The sequence below is a fragment of the Pelodiscus sinensis genome, chromosome 4 (assembly GCF_052426305.1).
Source record: "Pelodiscus sinensis isolate ZL-2025 chromosome 4, ASM5242630v1, whole genome shotgun sequence".
In the NCBI taxonomy this organism is placed as follows: Eukaryota; Metazoa; Chordata; order Testudines; family Trionychidae; genus Pelodiscus; species Pelodiscus sinensis.
The window spans coordinates 46,379,875-46,394,422 of NC_143055.1; the positions used below are offsets into that span (position 1 = coordinate 46,379,875).

At 40.0% G+C, this 14,548-nt stretch overlaps 1 protein-coding gene across 1 annotated transcript in view; it reads left to right on the forward strand.

Moving 5' to 3' along the window:
• The window catches only part of GUF1 (GTP binding elongation factor GUF1), a 658,241-nt gene that overhangs the window by 288,910 nt on the left and 354,783 nt on the right, over positions 1-14,548 (forward strand). The gene's annotated exons all lie outside the window — the stretch shown is intronic.

Here is a 14,548-nt window from a genome sequence, read left to right on the forward strand (position 1 = left end):
TTTTCTGGCGAATAAGCAGGTGGTTGGGGAAGTGATCTTTTTTGGTTCTCATTGACGTTTTTAATTTGAATCTCTAACACGCTCATGAATGACTTCATTATCATTTTTGGCAAAGAAGCTTGCCAGTTTATAAAAGATCCAGAAAATTGTTATTGTTTTGATCACTGTTAATATGTCCTGTCAGATTCTACTTTTAGTCTATTTACTCTAAGCATTGTAATTGCTGCTGCCCTAATTTTCTTTCTCACCACTGCTGCTCAGTCTTTTCCCCTAAAGTACAGAAAACAAATTTGCAAAGAGAATGCTCCATTAATCAGATTGATTCCAAGGCATTAATAAGTTTTAATTACAAAACGGGGAAGGTGTCCCTAGCCTCTCTTTGCCAGAAGCAAGGAATGGGCAACAAGGGATAGATCACTTGATGATTGCCTGTTTTGTTCATTCCCTCTGGGGCACCTGGTCTGACTTAATATGGTTATTTTTATGTTCTAAAACTAATCTGTGATGTTTAAAATATCCACTCCCCATCTTATAATAAATACATCTTGTGTTCCCCTTGTCTTTGCTTACTTCATGTTTTGGATTTTTCTCTAATATGTCCTTATATGCTATCTAAACTATAATTGTTCCTGTGGAACAATAATTTTACTGAGATAAATGGTGTGTATTTCTCCAATATTTATATTACTTTCATTTTGCATTCTGCTGATTTTAACACAGCACAAACTAAAAAATTCTTTACTGAAGAGCATATTGTTATTTCAATCAGAGAGCTTCTTTTTCCTAGACAAAATAGAGTTAGTGACTTGATTGAAATAGGCAGTTTTCCCTCCTCTGACAGTTCCTCATTGAAATTGCAAGAAATGCTGACTTCACAGTAGTTTTCTATGCTACCTTATAAGGAACCTTTCCAGGAATTAATGACACGTGCCACACATCTGTCAATGGCAGAATTTTCTAGTAAGGCATTTTTTGGATTCAAATAGTTCGGGGAAAATAAAACTCTAAAAACAGCATTTTTCAATTTAAAAAAATCCTGGGACTTATCTACACACTGAAGATGTAAGCTGTTAACGCTGAACCGCAACACCAAGTGGACAGTATGACGTCTATAAACTATGTAAATCAAAATGGAGTTTGTGGACTGAGGGACAATTCAAGATGGAAACCTGAGAAACTCTTGCCACCAAAATCACTATCTGCACACGGCACACGGCTGTGCACACTGCAGCACGGTTCTGCATGCGGTACGGAAGTTTGCACCCGACTCCAGTTTTGCACACAGAACTACACCCTGCTTTGCACGAGGGACCCTTACAGTTTTCCCGCCTTGAACGCTATAAAATCTAGAATCCTGAGGAGATCGGGTCAGCAATTTCTCGCACCATCTTGGAGAAGAAGAAGTCCTGTCACAAGAGAAGACCGTGGTGAAGGCCCAGTCTAGCTGACAGACCTACCCGATTCCATTCCTGCCACCCTCAGGGTGCTTCGGCCCACACTGTGTTGATAGCTCAGCATTGTGAGCCTTAGCTACCTGATTGCTCTCTACATTGTTGGGACCGAAGCAGAGCCTTAAACATCATTTGGCGCATGCTGTGGTGAATGCCCTCACGGCGCTTAGAAACCGCTCTTTGACAATCACTCACAAACTGCGCGTATGTCCATTGGGCAAGCAGAGACTTAACATCAAACTGAGCGTCTCCCTACAATCTCAAGGACGCCTCAGTGTTCCTCCCCTGACAGCTATCTTAAGCTAAAGGGTTGAATGTCCTTAACATCAAAGCTGCCTCTGATGGACTAAGTATAATATTCTGTTGCCAGATATATCTCTTCTATCCTCTTTTATTTCAGAGGGTGAGGGACTGGGTTATCAATTTGGTGTTGTGTTATTGTTACTTACTTGTTGTATTTCCAATATACCTTTTAAAATTTGAATCTGACATGTGTCCGTGTTTTTAACAGGACTAAAGGGAGTTAATCCACTGGTGACAGATATGGTGGTTTCCAGGTTGAACCTCCTTCTGGGGACAAAGGCATTTTAACATCTAATCAGAGCAGGCCCCATTAAATTTCATTTACTAGTGCACCTTTGCTGGGAACAAAGCTAAAGTAAATGTTATAGTTAAAGCAGTACAATCTCCATAGTATAGACACAACTATACAGCTGTGTCTACACTGGCATGAATTTCCGGAAATGCTTAAAACGGAATACTATTCCGTTTTCAGTTTTTCTGGAAAAGGAGCGTCTACATTGGCAGGCTGCTTTTCCGGAAAAGCCCTTTTACCGGAAAAGCATCTGTGGCCAATGTAGACGCGCTTTTCCGGAAAAGACTACTGGGCTGTCTACACTGGCCCTTTTCCGGAACAGTGTTCCGGAATAAGGACTTATGCCTGATCGGGAGCAGAATAGTTTTTCCGGAATAGTGGCTAATTTTGTACAGTAGAGCATCGTTGCTTTTCCAGAAATTCAAGGGCCAGTGTAGACAGCTCGCAGCTTATTCCGGAAAAGCGGCTGATTTTCCAGAATAAGTGGCCCAGTATAGACACAGCCTACAAGTTTACCAATGTAACAGTGGCTATATAGAAAAGGGCATTAATTATATTGGTCTAAGACACCTTTGTACTAGTATAATTATGTCTATACTATGGCTTTTAACCACTACAATGATTCAGATTTAGAAAAAAAACCCATCCCATCACTGATATATCTATCCTAGAACAAAATCTGTTTATTGACTATCATAGAATCATAGAATACTAGGACTGGAAGGGACCTCGAGAGTCAGGACCCAGTACTGTCCAGACCATCCCTGATAGACATTTATCTAACTTACTCTTAAATATCTCCACAAATGAAGATTCCATAATCTCCTTAGGCAATTTATTCCAATGTTTAAACACCCTAACAGTTAGGAACTTTTTCCTAATGTCCAGCCTAAACCTCCCTTGCTGCAGTTTAAGGCCCTCAGAGGCCAGGAAGAACAAGTTAGTTTTCTCCCTCCTCCTTGTGACACCCTTTTAGATACCTGAACATGGCTACCATGTCCCCTCTCAATCTTCTCTTTTCTAAACTATGCAAGCCCAATTCTTTCAACCTTCCTTCATAGGTTATGTTCTCTAGACCTTTAATCATTCTTGTTGTTCTTCTCTGGACCCTCTCCAATTTCTCCACATCATTCTTGAAATGTGGTGCCCAGAACTGGACACAATACTCCAACTGAGGCCTAATCAGCACAGAGTAAAGCGGAAGAATGACTTCTTGTGTCTTGCTCACAACACACCTGTTAATGCATCCCAGAATCATGTTTGCTTTTTTTGCAACAGCGTCACACTGTTGACTCATATTTAGCTTATTGTCCACTATAACCCCCAGATCCCTTTCTGCCATACTCCTTCCTAAACAGTCGCTTCCCATTCTGTATGTATGAAACTGATTGTTCCTTCCTAAGTGGAGCACTTTGCATTTGTCTTTATTAAACTTCATCCTGTTTTCCTCAGACCATTTCTCTAATTTGTCCAGATGATTTTGAATTATGACCCTATCCTCCAAAGCAGTTGCAACCCCTCCCAGCTTGGTATCATCTGCAAACTTAATAAGGGTACTGGCTATACTGGCTATGCCAATATCCAAATCGTTGATGAAGATATAAACAGAACCAGTCCCAAAATGGACTATATCTTAGAAGGAATCTTGAATGGAACACATGGACCAGAATTTGTAATACTGAACACAGTAAAAAAATTGACATTAACTTAAATAATACATACCTAGCTCCTATAAAGCACTTTTCATCTGGGCTTCTCAAAGCAGGTCAATATCTCTATCCCTTTTCTAGAGATGGGGAAACGAGGTACAGAGCAGGTCAGTGTCTTGCCCAAGGACACCCAACAGGCCAGAGCCAGAGATGGGAATAAGACTGATGTCTTTTGAGTGTTCTATATAGGTTCTAATGTCTCCTTCATCACCATAGTAGCTGAGCACCTTCCAACAGAGTTTTAAACGGAAGGACTTCACATTTGTCACATTTTTTCTTTTCTTTACTAGGCCACACTGCCTCCACTGGACTCAGCACTGTAGCCTAGAGCACAGGACTGAGTTCAATTCCCATCTCTGCTCCTGGCTTGCTGTGCAACCTTGCACAAGTCATCTCACTGTTCTGTGCCTCAGTTTCCCCATCTGTAAAATTGGGATATGGATATTTATCTCCTTTGTAAATTGTTTTGAGACCTATTGATAAGAGAGAGGTATCAGTATTTCTGTTATTTAATGGGGGTTGATTTGGACATCTGCTGAGCACTCACAAATCATGCAGGGGTTAACAGCAATTATGAGTTTTCAGCAGGTGCTTACCATCTCAGCATATAGTCCTTAGTTTACATAAAGATATGTTTTGGAAGAGAAGTGTTTCTTCTACTTCATGGTGGACATGGAATCTTTAAAAACACTCTCAGATTAAGATACAGCTTTTAACGAAGAAATTACCCCCTATTCCCAGCTCCCTGACTTCTACAAAGCATGCTTGTATGAGCAGTCCCATCAAGCTGGAGTTTCCACTGAATAAGATTGGATGCTAAGCTCAGATCTTCAAAGGTACCTACAATCAAATAGAGAATTTTCCCTGGTTGCTTAAGCAGTCATCTGTATTTTATATATGTATAAATAAATATTTGTGTGAAATGAAGTGATAATCTGACTTGTACATCTCTATTCAAGAAATATGCAATCTTTTGTTTTAAAATGGATTTGGTCTAGTATATATGTCAAAGATTAATTTAATCACAGTTTAGTCAATGAGTAATAGAAACTATAAACAGTGGGGGAAATAGATGCTTAGAATCCTAAGTAAAGTAGTTTAAAAGATAAAAACATTCAAATAAAAACTTGATTAAAGGGATAAGACATGAAGGAAACACAGTGTGCATTTCGTAGTACAGGTCTATTGTACCAGCTGATATTAGAATTAAACAGAAGGAAGCTTTAAAACATGGCAATCAGGAAGAGATGAGATTGTGGAGAACAACGGGGAATCAAGTTTTATTACAATGCAACTAAGGCAATTGTTAGCTGAAATCAGACTGATCAAGAGAGTGTAACAACATAGTGTTTAAGAGCCTGGAAATGAGGACCCCTCAGGTGGGTTTGCATTGCAAAGGGAATAACCAATCCTACAAAATCTCTAAACATTCCAGTAGCGCTAATGCAATCAGTGATTGGAAAAATGACTAGAGCAGAAAGTACAGAAAGTATATAATGACAACTATAAATGCCACAAGTGGCACTAACATGTCTGTTTATGTAGGGTTGGGGAACCTTTTTAGGGTTGGGGGGCTGCTGACGCTCAGAAAAATCAGTTGGGAGCTGCACAAAAGTGAGGAAATTCCTCACTGACATGGCCCCCTACTGAGGAGAAAGACACTCCCCACATTTCCCTCCCACACCAGAGTCTATGGGGGGCTGCATCCAGCCCCCAGGCATTAGGTTCCCCACCTCTGGTTTATTTATATTTAGACAATTCCCAAGACATTACTTTCTGGCCTCCATGAAGGAAAACATCTGCTGCGGGGACAGCAGAGATCTTGCATTCAGGGTATGTTCAATCTTTTATGCACAATTTGTTCTTTTATGCGCATTACGAGACACTTATAGTGGCACCTCACTCCCTCATGAAACCCTGTCTCCCTCATGAAAACTTGAAATGGAGTAAGTTATTGGAAGCTAGTAGCCATTACAATGGCAATTTTAGCTGTGACACAATAAAGGCATCACATTATGAACCAATAATGAGATACTAACATTTGTAATACTCTCTTGCAGTGCATAGTAATAAGGAGAAATGCTAGTTTAAACTTAATCCTTAATCATTTGGATGATTTTTTGATTGAAAGCTTAGCAAACATTTAAACTTGCCAAAAATGTCAGCACTCATTCAGCGCTTTGGGAATCTCGTTACCAAAGGATAAAGAATGTTCTAACAAATAATGTTTTTGTGGTATTAGCTTTGGTTTGTATTAAATCAAACCACCTGAGCCACTGAGAGTAGGTTTTAAATCTCTGGATTTGCATACTGATTTATTTCGGTAGAGCAAGTTATCATCTGCCATTCGCCAGTATTCACACAGGAAGAAACACCTGCCATCTTTTCATCAGAATGAGGAGGCAGCATAATATGGAAAGTCTGGCATTTTAGGTAGACAGCTTCTCTAAACAAAACAAAACAAATGAAAGAGCCATGTAGCTGATGCCAGTGATTTAACTAAGCATCACCTAACTGTGTTTACAAAAGGTTCTGTATATTCCTTACCAGAGCTCATTACTTGTTTCAAGGTTGCTAGAAAGCAAGTAGACTCAGCAGGGAAATAACAAAATCAGCTTGTACACTTATACTACATCTAGACTACAATGTTTTATGTTTTTTGCGTACCTCTTTCCGATAGATTTGTCAAAAGGGGCTTTTCTGAAATTTGGTCTGTCTACACTGAGCCAAATTTCAGAAGAACCTCCTCTTTTGGAAGAGCCCTTCTTCCTCATGGAAGGAGGAAGACAGGACTCCCGAAAGAGCGCATCTGCTCTTCCACACAAAAAAGTGGAAGAGCAGATGTGTTCCCTGGAAAAACCCCGTAGTCTAGACATAGCCTTAGAGAAGCTCCATATATATCCTAGACTTTAGTTTAGATTCTTACCAATAAACTAGGCAAATACAACTTAGATGGGCCTACTATAAGGTAGGTACATAGCTGGCTGGATAACCGTACTCAGAGAGTAGTTATTAATGGTTCACAATCCTGCTGGAAAGGCATAACAAGTGGGATTCCGCAGGGGTCTGTTTTGGGACCGGCTCTGTTCAATATCTTCATCAACAATTTAGATATTGGCATAGAAAGTACACTTATTAAGTTTGCAGATGATACCAAGCTGGGAGGGGTTGCAACTGCTTTGGAGGATAGGGTCATAATTCAAAATCATCTGAAAAAATTGGAGAAATGCTCTGAGGTAAACAGGATGAATAAGGACAAATACAAAGTGCTCTACTTAGGAAAGAACAATCAGTTTCACACATACAGAATGGGAAGCGACTGTTTAGGAAGGAGTATGACAGAAAGAGATCTGGGGGCTATAGTGGACCACCAGCTGAATATGAGTCAGCAGTGTGATGCTGTTGCAGAAAAAGCAAACATGATTCTGGGATGCATTAACAGGTGTGTTGTGAGCAAGACTCGAGATGTCATTCTTCTGCTCTACTCTGTGCTTGTCAGGCCTCAGTTGGAGTATTGTGTCCAGTTCTGGGCACCGCATTTCAAGAAAGATGTGGAGAAATTGGAGAGGGTCCAGAGAAGAGCAACAAGAATGATTAAAGTTCTAGAGAACTTTGATGGAAGGCTGAAAGAATCGGGTTTGTTTAGTTTAGAAAAGAGAAGGTTGAGGGGGGACATTATAACAGTGTTCAGGTATCTAAAAGGGTGTCATAAGGAGGAGGGAGAAAACTTGTTCATCTTGGCCTCTGAGGATAGAACAAGAAGCAACAGGCTTAAACTGCAGCAAGGGAGGTTTAGGCTGGACATTAGGAAAAAGTTCCTAATCGTCAGAGTAGTCAAACACTGGAATAAATTGCCCAGAGAGGTTGTGGAATCTCCATCTGTGGAGATATTTAAGAGTAGGTTAGATAAATGTCTATCAGGGATGGTCTAGACAGTATTTGGTCCTGCCACGAGGGCAGGGGACTGGACTCGATGACCTCTTGAGGTCCCTTCCAGTCCTAGTATTCTATGATTCCATGATCTGAGGATGGCAGCAACTATGAACTAGATGGAGGCAACTTTTTCATCTCATGTAGGTGCTGAGCCTTTTCGGAGAATGGGACATGTTGAAATAAGGAGGCATATGGCATAATTATGCCTGCCACAGTACCATACATTGGCCCATATTCTATTTAATTACAGCACTGGCTTCAATGGAATGAATCAGAATTTATAGTAGTGTGTCTGAGAGAAGAATGTGGCTTGTGAAAGTTTAAATTCAGACTTCTTCCTTTTTTTTAGTTTTGATTTAAGAAACTTGTTTGATTTAACAAAGCTTTTTAAGAACGATGTATAAGAACTACAGAAATCCTCTTGGGTATTGTTATCCCAAGCAAGTGTATATATAACAGTTTGATTGTTCCTATTCCTTTCACTGAAAGGCCTGTGCAATTTTCTTTCATTTCAGGGGTGGAATAAGATTTAAAGGAAATCTAATAAATACTCAGAAGACCCATTAGAATGTGCAGAGTACATTACAGCTACTATATATAGATCATATGCTCATCAGCCTATTTGGCAAGCTGATAGACATTAAGCTGGGAATTCAAGTCAAAGGAACACTAGAAAATGAAGTAGCATACAGGAAACAGCCTATCATGCATTAGCCATTACTTGCTATTTTATGTGCTTTAGGAAGCCACCCTTGAACAGAAGAGAAACAGGTTCCAAATGGTGATCTTCACAGGCAAGAATTTTTAATGTGTAAAACGATGTGTTTTTACTAGAGTAGTGAACTGGCACCTTCTACAGTTCATTATTCCCAATGAAATTATGAATAATCAATTTATTATTTTCAGTGAAATGTTGTTTACAGTTGGTAAGTGTTGGCTCACAGTTTAGGTTAGCAAATTGGTTTTTAAGGGTCTGATTATAGTTCAGATCATTCATTTAATGTCTGTTATATAAATTTCTAGAAGTTTGGTCATACTTAGGTCAATTAATTAAGTTTTGAACTATTTTTAAAGTTTACATTTCTCACTTCTATGCAAAACTACATCTGAAACTAATTTTGTACATGAAAAGCAAACTTCTCTCTCTGCCCCCAACACTGTGGCTGTGTTACTATTATCAATTATTTGAATTAAAACCTAGGAACCTCCATCATGCAAAGGCAATGGGCCTGATTCTCATTTACACTAATACCTCTTTATGCTAATCTGGCAATAAAAATGATCCAAAAATGGTTCTGTGTTACATTTACACCCACTTCAAGACTCTGTTGCTCTCCTCAGCTGGCATAAAATGGACTTGATGTAAATGAGAATCTAGCCCAACGTCTGAACAGGGGAAGGTCTGTGGATATATAGTGAATAAGGAGGGGAACTAGAAATGTCTAACTAATACTAATAATACAATAACTTATCTAGATTTCAGTGTATTTATATCATGGGTTATTTATGGTGATACTTATTTATATTATTACAATAGGAAGAGATATTTTCGCTGTGTGAGAGTAGGCACATATGCAGTAACACCATTTAGGTTGGTTATTCAAGTTAACAAAGTTTTAACCCACTTCATGGTTTCTTTCCCCCTTCCCCTGAATAGGTTGCTTTGTCAAGTCGAATTTAGCTGTTATGTTAAACAAAATAATTTGCCCCCAGAAAAGTGAACATTTTCAGCAGCAGTTTAAAAAAGCACCTTCAGCTTGTCTCTGCTGAGTCTGTAACAGGAGCTGGTTTTGAGGTGACTACTGCTAAGCTGGAGGGCCTCAGCTTTAGGTTTGTCCTTGATCAGTCCAAACTTATTACCTTCCTGTCTTCAATGAATCACTGAGAATGGAAAGAAGGAGGGAAGAACAGTGTGGAGGGGGACAAAAAGGAGTTTTGCTTTTCTTTTCCTTGACCTAAAAATGAAATTAGGAAATCAGAAAAGTCATTATTTTATTACCACCCAGAATTATAGCAAGACAGAAGCATTTTGTTATGAATAAACAGCCTCTGTCTACTGTATTTTCATTTTATTACTGCTGTAAAATGCTGATCTTGCTTCACTGCGTATATACGTACTTAGTTGAGTTATGCCCATGTCATGGTACATATATACTCATGAGGAACCACCTGATAGTTTTATTCTCCTGTGCAGCTGACTTAACCTACAGTTAAATCATTCATTTTATATTTTAGTAATCTCTAAGAGAAGCATGATACTAATACAGAAATCTTCACATAGCAGGCTATCAACCCCAGAAAAGAGCAGCACAATGGAAATTTGCTTGATTCAGAACACAGAAACCCTTATTTAAGGGTAATTACTTAATAAAACAACTTACGATGCATTGAGGTGAATTCTTCAGTGGTCCCTTTTGGCCTTAGAATCTATGACTCTATTGCAGTCAGTAGCAACAGAAGATATTGCAGTCAGTAGCAACAGTGCAAACTTATGGAATAACCAAGAGTCTTAAGCATTCATATTTAAAGCCTCAATTCTGAAACCTGAGCCATAGAGGCAGACCTTTTTACCTATCCAGAGTCCCAGGCACAGGAGTCTGATAGTACATCCATTTTCAAAACCAGGGCCTAAGTTGACCACATATTCCTCATTCCTCATTATAGTGGTGATGGGTTTTCCAAGTTACCAGGACAAAACAAGTTAACCAAGCAAAAGGAGGAAATGGCAAGGTCTTACATAAGATATGGCAGGCATCCAGTGTTGAAGAAGATGGCAAACAAACAAGCACAGTCACAATAAAAAAAAATGGGTTAGATATTTCTTGCTTTAATCGCAATTAGTTCCATTGACTTAAAAATAAGGAGCAAGGTATTATAAGCTTACTTTGCCCACATTCTCAACTAGAACTTAAAGAGAAACAACCAAAATGATATGGAACCAACAATCATTTCTGCTCTTTGCATTTGTGTTGCACTCTTTTCAACCATGTAAGTTTTGATTGCTGTTAGGGTAGAAAATATGTCTTTTGCTTTCCTGTAAAGCACTAACAATGCTTTTCATGTGAAAATTAAAAATAAAAATGAATACTAATGGCCCTCATAGGAGATTACACAAATTAACACACTAATTTAAATGCACACCTTTATTAAGAAAATAATGGGGTGACCAGGGAAGTAACAAAAAGTAGGTCTAAAACAAATACCGTACATTTTTTCTAAAATGGGGAGAAGCATCATCCTGACAAACAGAGCTTTAGTCATACAACTTCAATCCCTAGTAAATTATTGATTCAAAACCACCCTAAATAGCAAGGGTCAGAATTTGACAAGTGAATAGGGCTGTACCAAATTCACAGCCACAAAAACACACCACAGACTGTGAAATATGGTCTTTTGTGTTCTTTTACCCTATGCTATATAGCTTTTGTGTTCTTTTACCCTATGCTATATAGCTTTCACAGGGAGACCAATCTTTCTCAAATTGGGAGTCTTGCCCAGAAGGGCATTGTCAAGACGGTCACAAAGTTATTTTAGAGAGATTGCAGTATTGCCACATTTTCTTCTGCATGGCCTTCAAAGCTTGGCAGCCAGAGGACAGAAACTGTTGGCCAGGGGGCCAGCTCTGAAGGCAGCAACCGGCCAGAAGCAGTGCAGAAATAATAGTGGTAACACTATACCACGACATTTTTATTTCTATGCTACTGATGTCGATAGCTCTGCCTTCAGAGCTGAGCTCCTAACCAGTAGATGCTGCTCTCCAGCTCCCCAGCTCTGACAGCAGCATCACTACTACCAGCAGTGCAGAAGGAAAGGTAGCAAAACCAGCACCCCCTACAATAACCTTGTGACCCACCCCCACAACTCTTTTTTGGGTCAGGATCCCTACAGTTTCTCATGTAAATGACTGAAATAATAAAATTTACTATTTTTAAAAACCTCTGACTGTGAAATTGAACAAAGTGGTCTGTGAATTTGGTCGAATCCAACACATGAATTGTTTATGGTACAGATCCATCATGCCCCTCAGCTACTCTGAGGAAATGACAAGGGCTCATTTAGTAGCAGCCATTCATGTGGCCACCAGTTAATGCACCTTACCTTGTACCTTTGCAGGTGGAGTCTATAAAACTACTTCCATTGCTTTAAATTACATAGTACAGGCAGTCCCCTGGTTACGTGCAAGATAGGGACTGTAGGTTTGTTCTTAAGTTGAATTTGTATGTAAGTCGGAACTGGTACATATTGTAGGGGAAACTCTAGCCAAACATTTCTCCAGAGCTCAGTTTTATTCTCCCACCTCACGTCCCTCAGTCCTTTATTCTCAAGCTGAGGTGTCTGCTGAGAAAAGCCGCTCCGCATCTCCCTTGTCTGCTGGGGGGGGGGCGCTAGCTTCGCGTCTCCCTGGTCTGCTGGGGGGAAGCAGGTAGTGCGGGGTTGCCTCACCCCGTTTGTAAGTAGGGAGCCGATGTAAGTCGGACCCATGTAACCCGGGGACTGTCTGTACTGACAGAGATGCTGGAGGGTTGTGTGGCAATGCCACTGCTGACACACAAAAGACTGGGTAAGATTTAGCCACTGCATATTTGTGAGGGCACATGGAATAAGCTGGGAGCTCACAGTCTTTGGATATAGCTGATGCTTCAGAAACTGTCATTGCGGAGATAGGCCTGAAGAGCCTCCAATCAGAAGATGTGGCAGAGTTTTACCGTTTGAGATACCTCCAGATTCTCAAATTCCACAAAAGCTCCTTTGTTTATCTTTGCTTTTCTTCCTCAGAGAAGATCCACAGTGGTGACTAAAGACTCAAAGTTGAGGTAACCTCATCAGCACCTGTGCAGGGAAGAGGGAGAGGGAGAATATATCCATAGAGATATAGGGCTAGTAATCAATGTGTGTTTTATGGGCAACGCATTTGCATGAGATCTGTGCCCAGTTTAGCTGCTCAATAGGTCATGACCACAGAACCATTCAGACCTGTTTGCCAGCACTCAGGCTTGATCAGGCCAGTGTGGAGTCCCTCGTTATACTATTCTCTACAGAATATATGTCCTATAAGATAACAGAACCTAGGGCAATAAGAGCTGTGGATTCTAAAGTTCAGATCATGCACTGCTAGGCAAACATGGTTGTTTACTTTGATTGTATTATAAAATTAGAGTCTGAAGGGACTGTGAGAATATACCTGTAATTTATCTGTTTTTTAGTAAAGCATTTAGTGTTGTACTTTAGAACATTTTTACTTGTAAAACTAATTCAGGGAATTACATAGAGTGGGAAGTGGTGGGAGAGTTAAGGAGTTAATGGCTAGAAATACATAGCAATGTGTGGAGTTGCAGGGAGGAGCCTAATAGGTTCTGTTAAGAAGCCGGAGATTTTCAAAGGCAGAAGGAGGAGTAAGGGGACCAATTCTCACTGAAGGTGAATGGAATCCCTTTGTGCCTTTGTAAAAATTTCTCTTGTGGGTTTTATTCATTAATGTCAGAAATTAGCTGGGAGCTGAAATAAGCAACTTGCCAACAAAATTTAGTAACAGAAAGAGATCTAGAGATATTAGAAACATGGACAGAATACAGCAAAATGTGACTGTACTTGGGAAGAAAGCAATCTGGTAGAAACTAATCCAAAACAAATGCTGTATATTTCCAAGGGGAAGGAGAAATTGGGAAGCAGTGATGCTGAAAAAGACCTATGGAGTAAATGAAGGCAACACATTTGAATTTGTAGTACCTGGTGGCAGTAAAAAATAAAAAAGACAACCCAATATTGGATTTCATCTGCAGAGGCATCATATTGCAGAGCAAAAAGATAATAGTCTCTCTCTATTGCTCTTGTTTGACCAGACCTGGAATGTGGTATTCATATGACATTACTTTGCTATTAGAAAAGGTATTGAGAAACTAGAGGGAGTTCAGATAAGAACAACAAAAATTACTAGATGCCCTGAAAGACTGACTTATCTTCAACTGAATACTTGCTATGAAATTCTAAACTCTAACGTACACTTAGGACTTAAGGGCTAGATTCACAAATGCACATTGAGCCTTATTTTTAGGTGCTTTGAAACCGCTGGGATTCATGAAGCCTGAGTCAGGCACCTGGGCTTCCTACACAATGAACGGGGAGATCAGTGTCTCAGAAGGGCATTCACAGGAGTTAGCACATTAGGCAACTCCGATCCGGGAGATACCATGGTAAGAGTTGTGGCCTATACCCCACCCCTGTCAGGAGTGCAGCACCTAAATCCAGACTGGAGGGAGGCACCTCTGTCTGTCAAGGCATTCTCAGCAGCAAGACCTCTTTGGATATTGGATGCCTAGATAAGTAGGGTCTGAATCAATAATTCCATTATAGACAGCTGGAATGGGAAAGAAATCCTGGGTGCATTTATGTAAATACAGTTCACTCAGTTTGCTTAGGCCTGCTAGATAGTCAACTGTTAGAATGGGGTTTTGCCCTTTGTAACCAATTTGGCTGCTGTGGGGTCACAAACTATCTTAAAATTAAATGCAGGAATTGTGAGATACAATCACCAATACATGCAGTTATTAGGGGAATACAGAAAAGTCAGACTGTGTTTCACCCAGTTCAAAGGAGTCTGTGTAAAGAACTTCAGATGGACAAAGCTTCCTGTGCCAAAATTCTGTGAAGTTAGCTGGGGAGGGAGGACTCTGAATCAGCAGGCTGCATGCCCTCCAGGTGTGAGCTGTAAGACTGGTTCATCCTGTTTCTCCCTCCATCTCACATAATAGAATGAGAGCCAACTACAAAAGGAGTCTCGTTATTATATTTTACATTTACTCCAGTGGACTCTGGAATTTCTTGTGGCTGGACTGTGCTTTAAGCCAAGAGCTGAGATCACT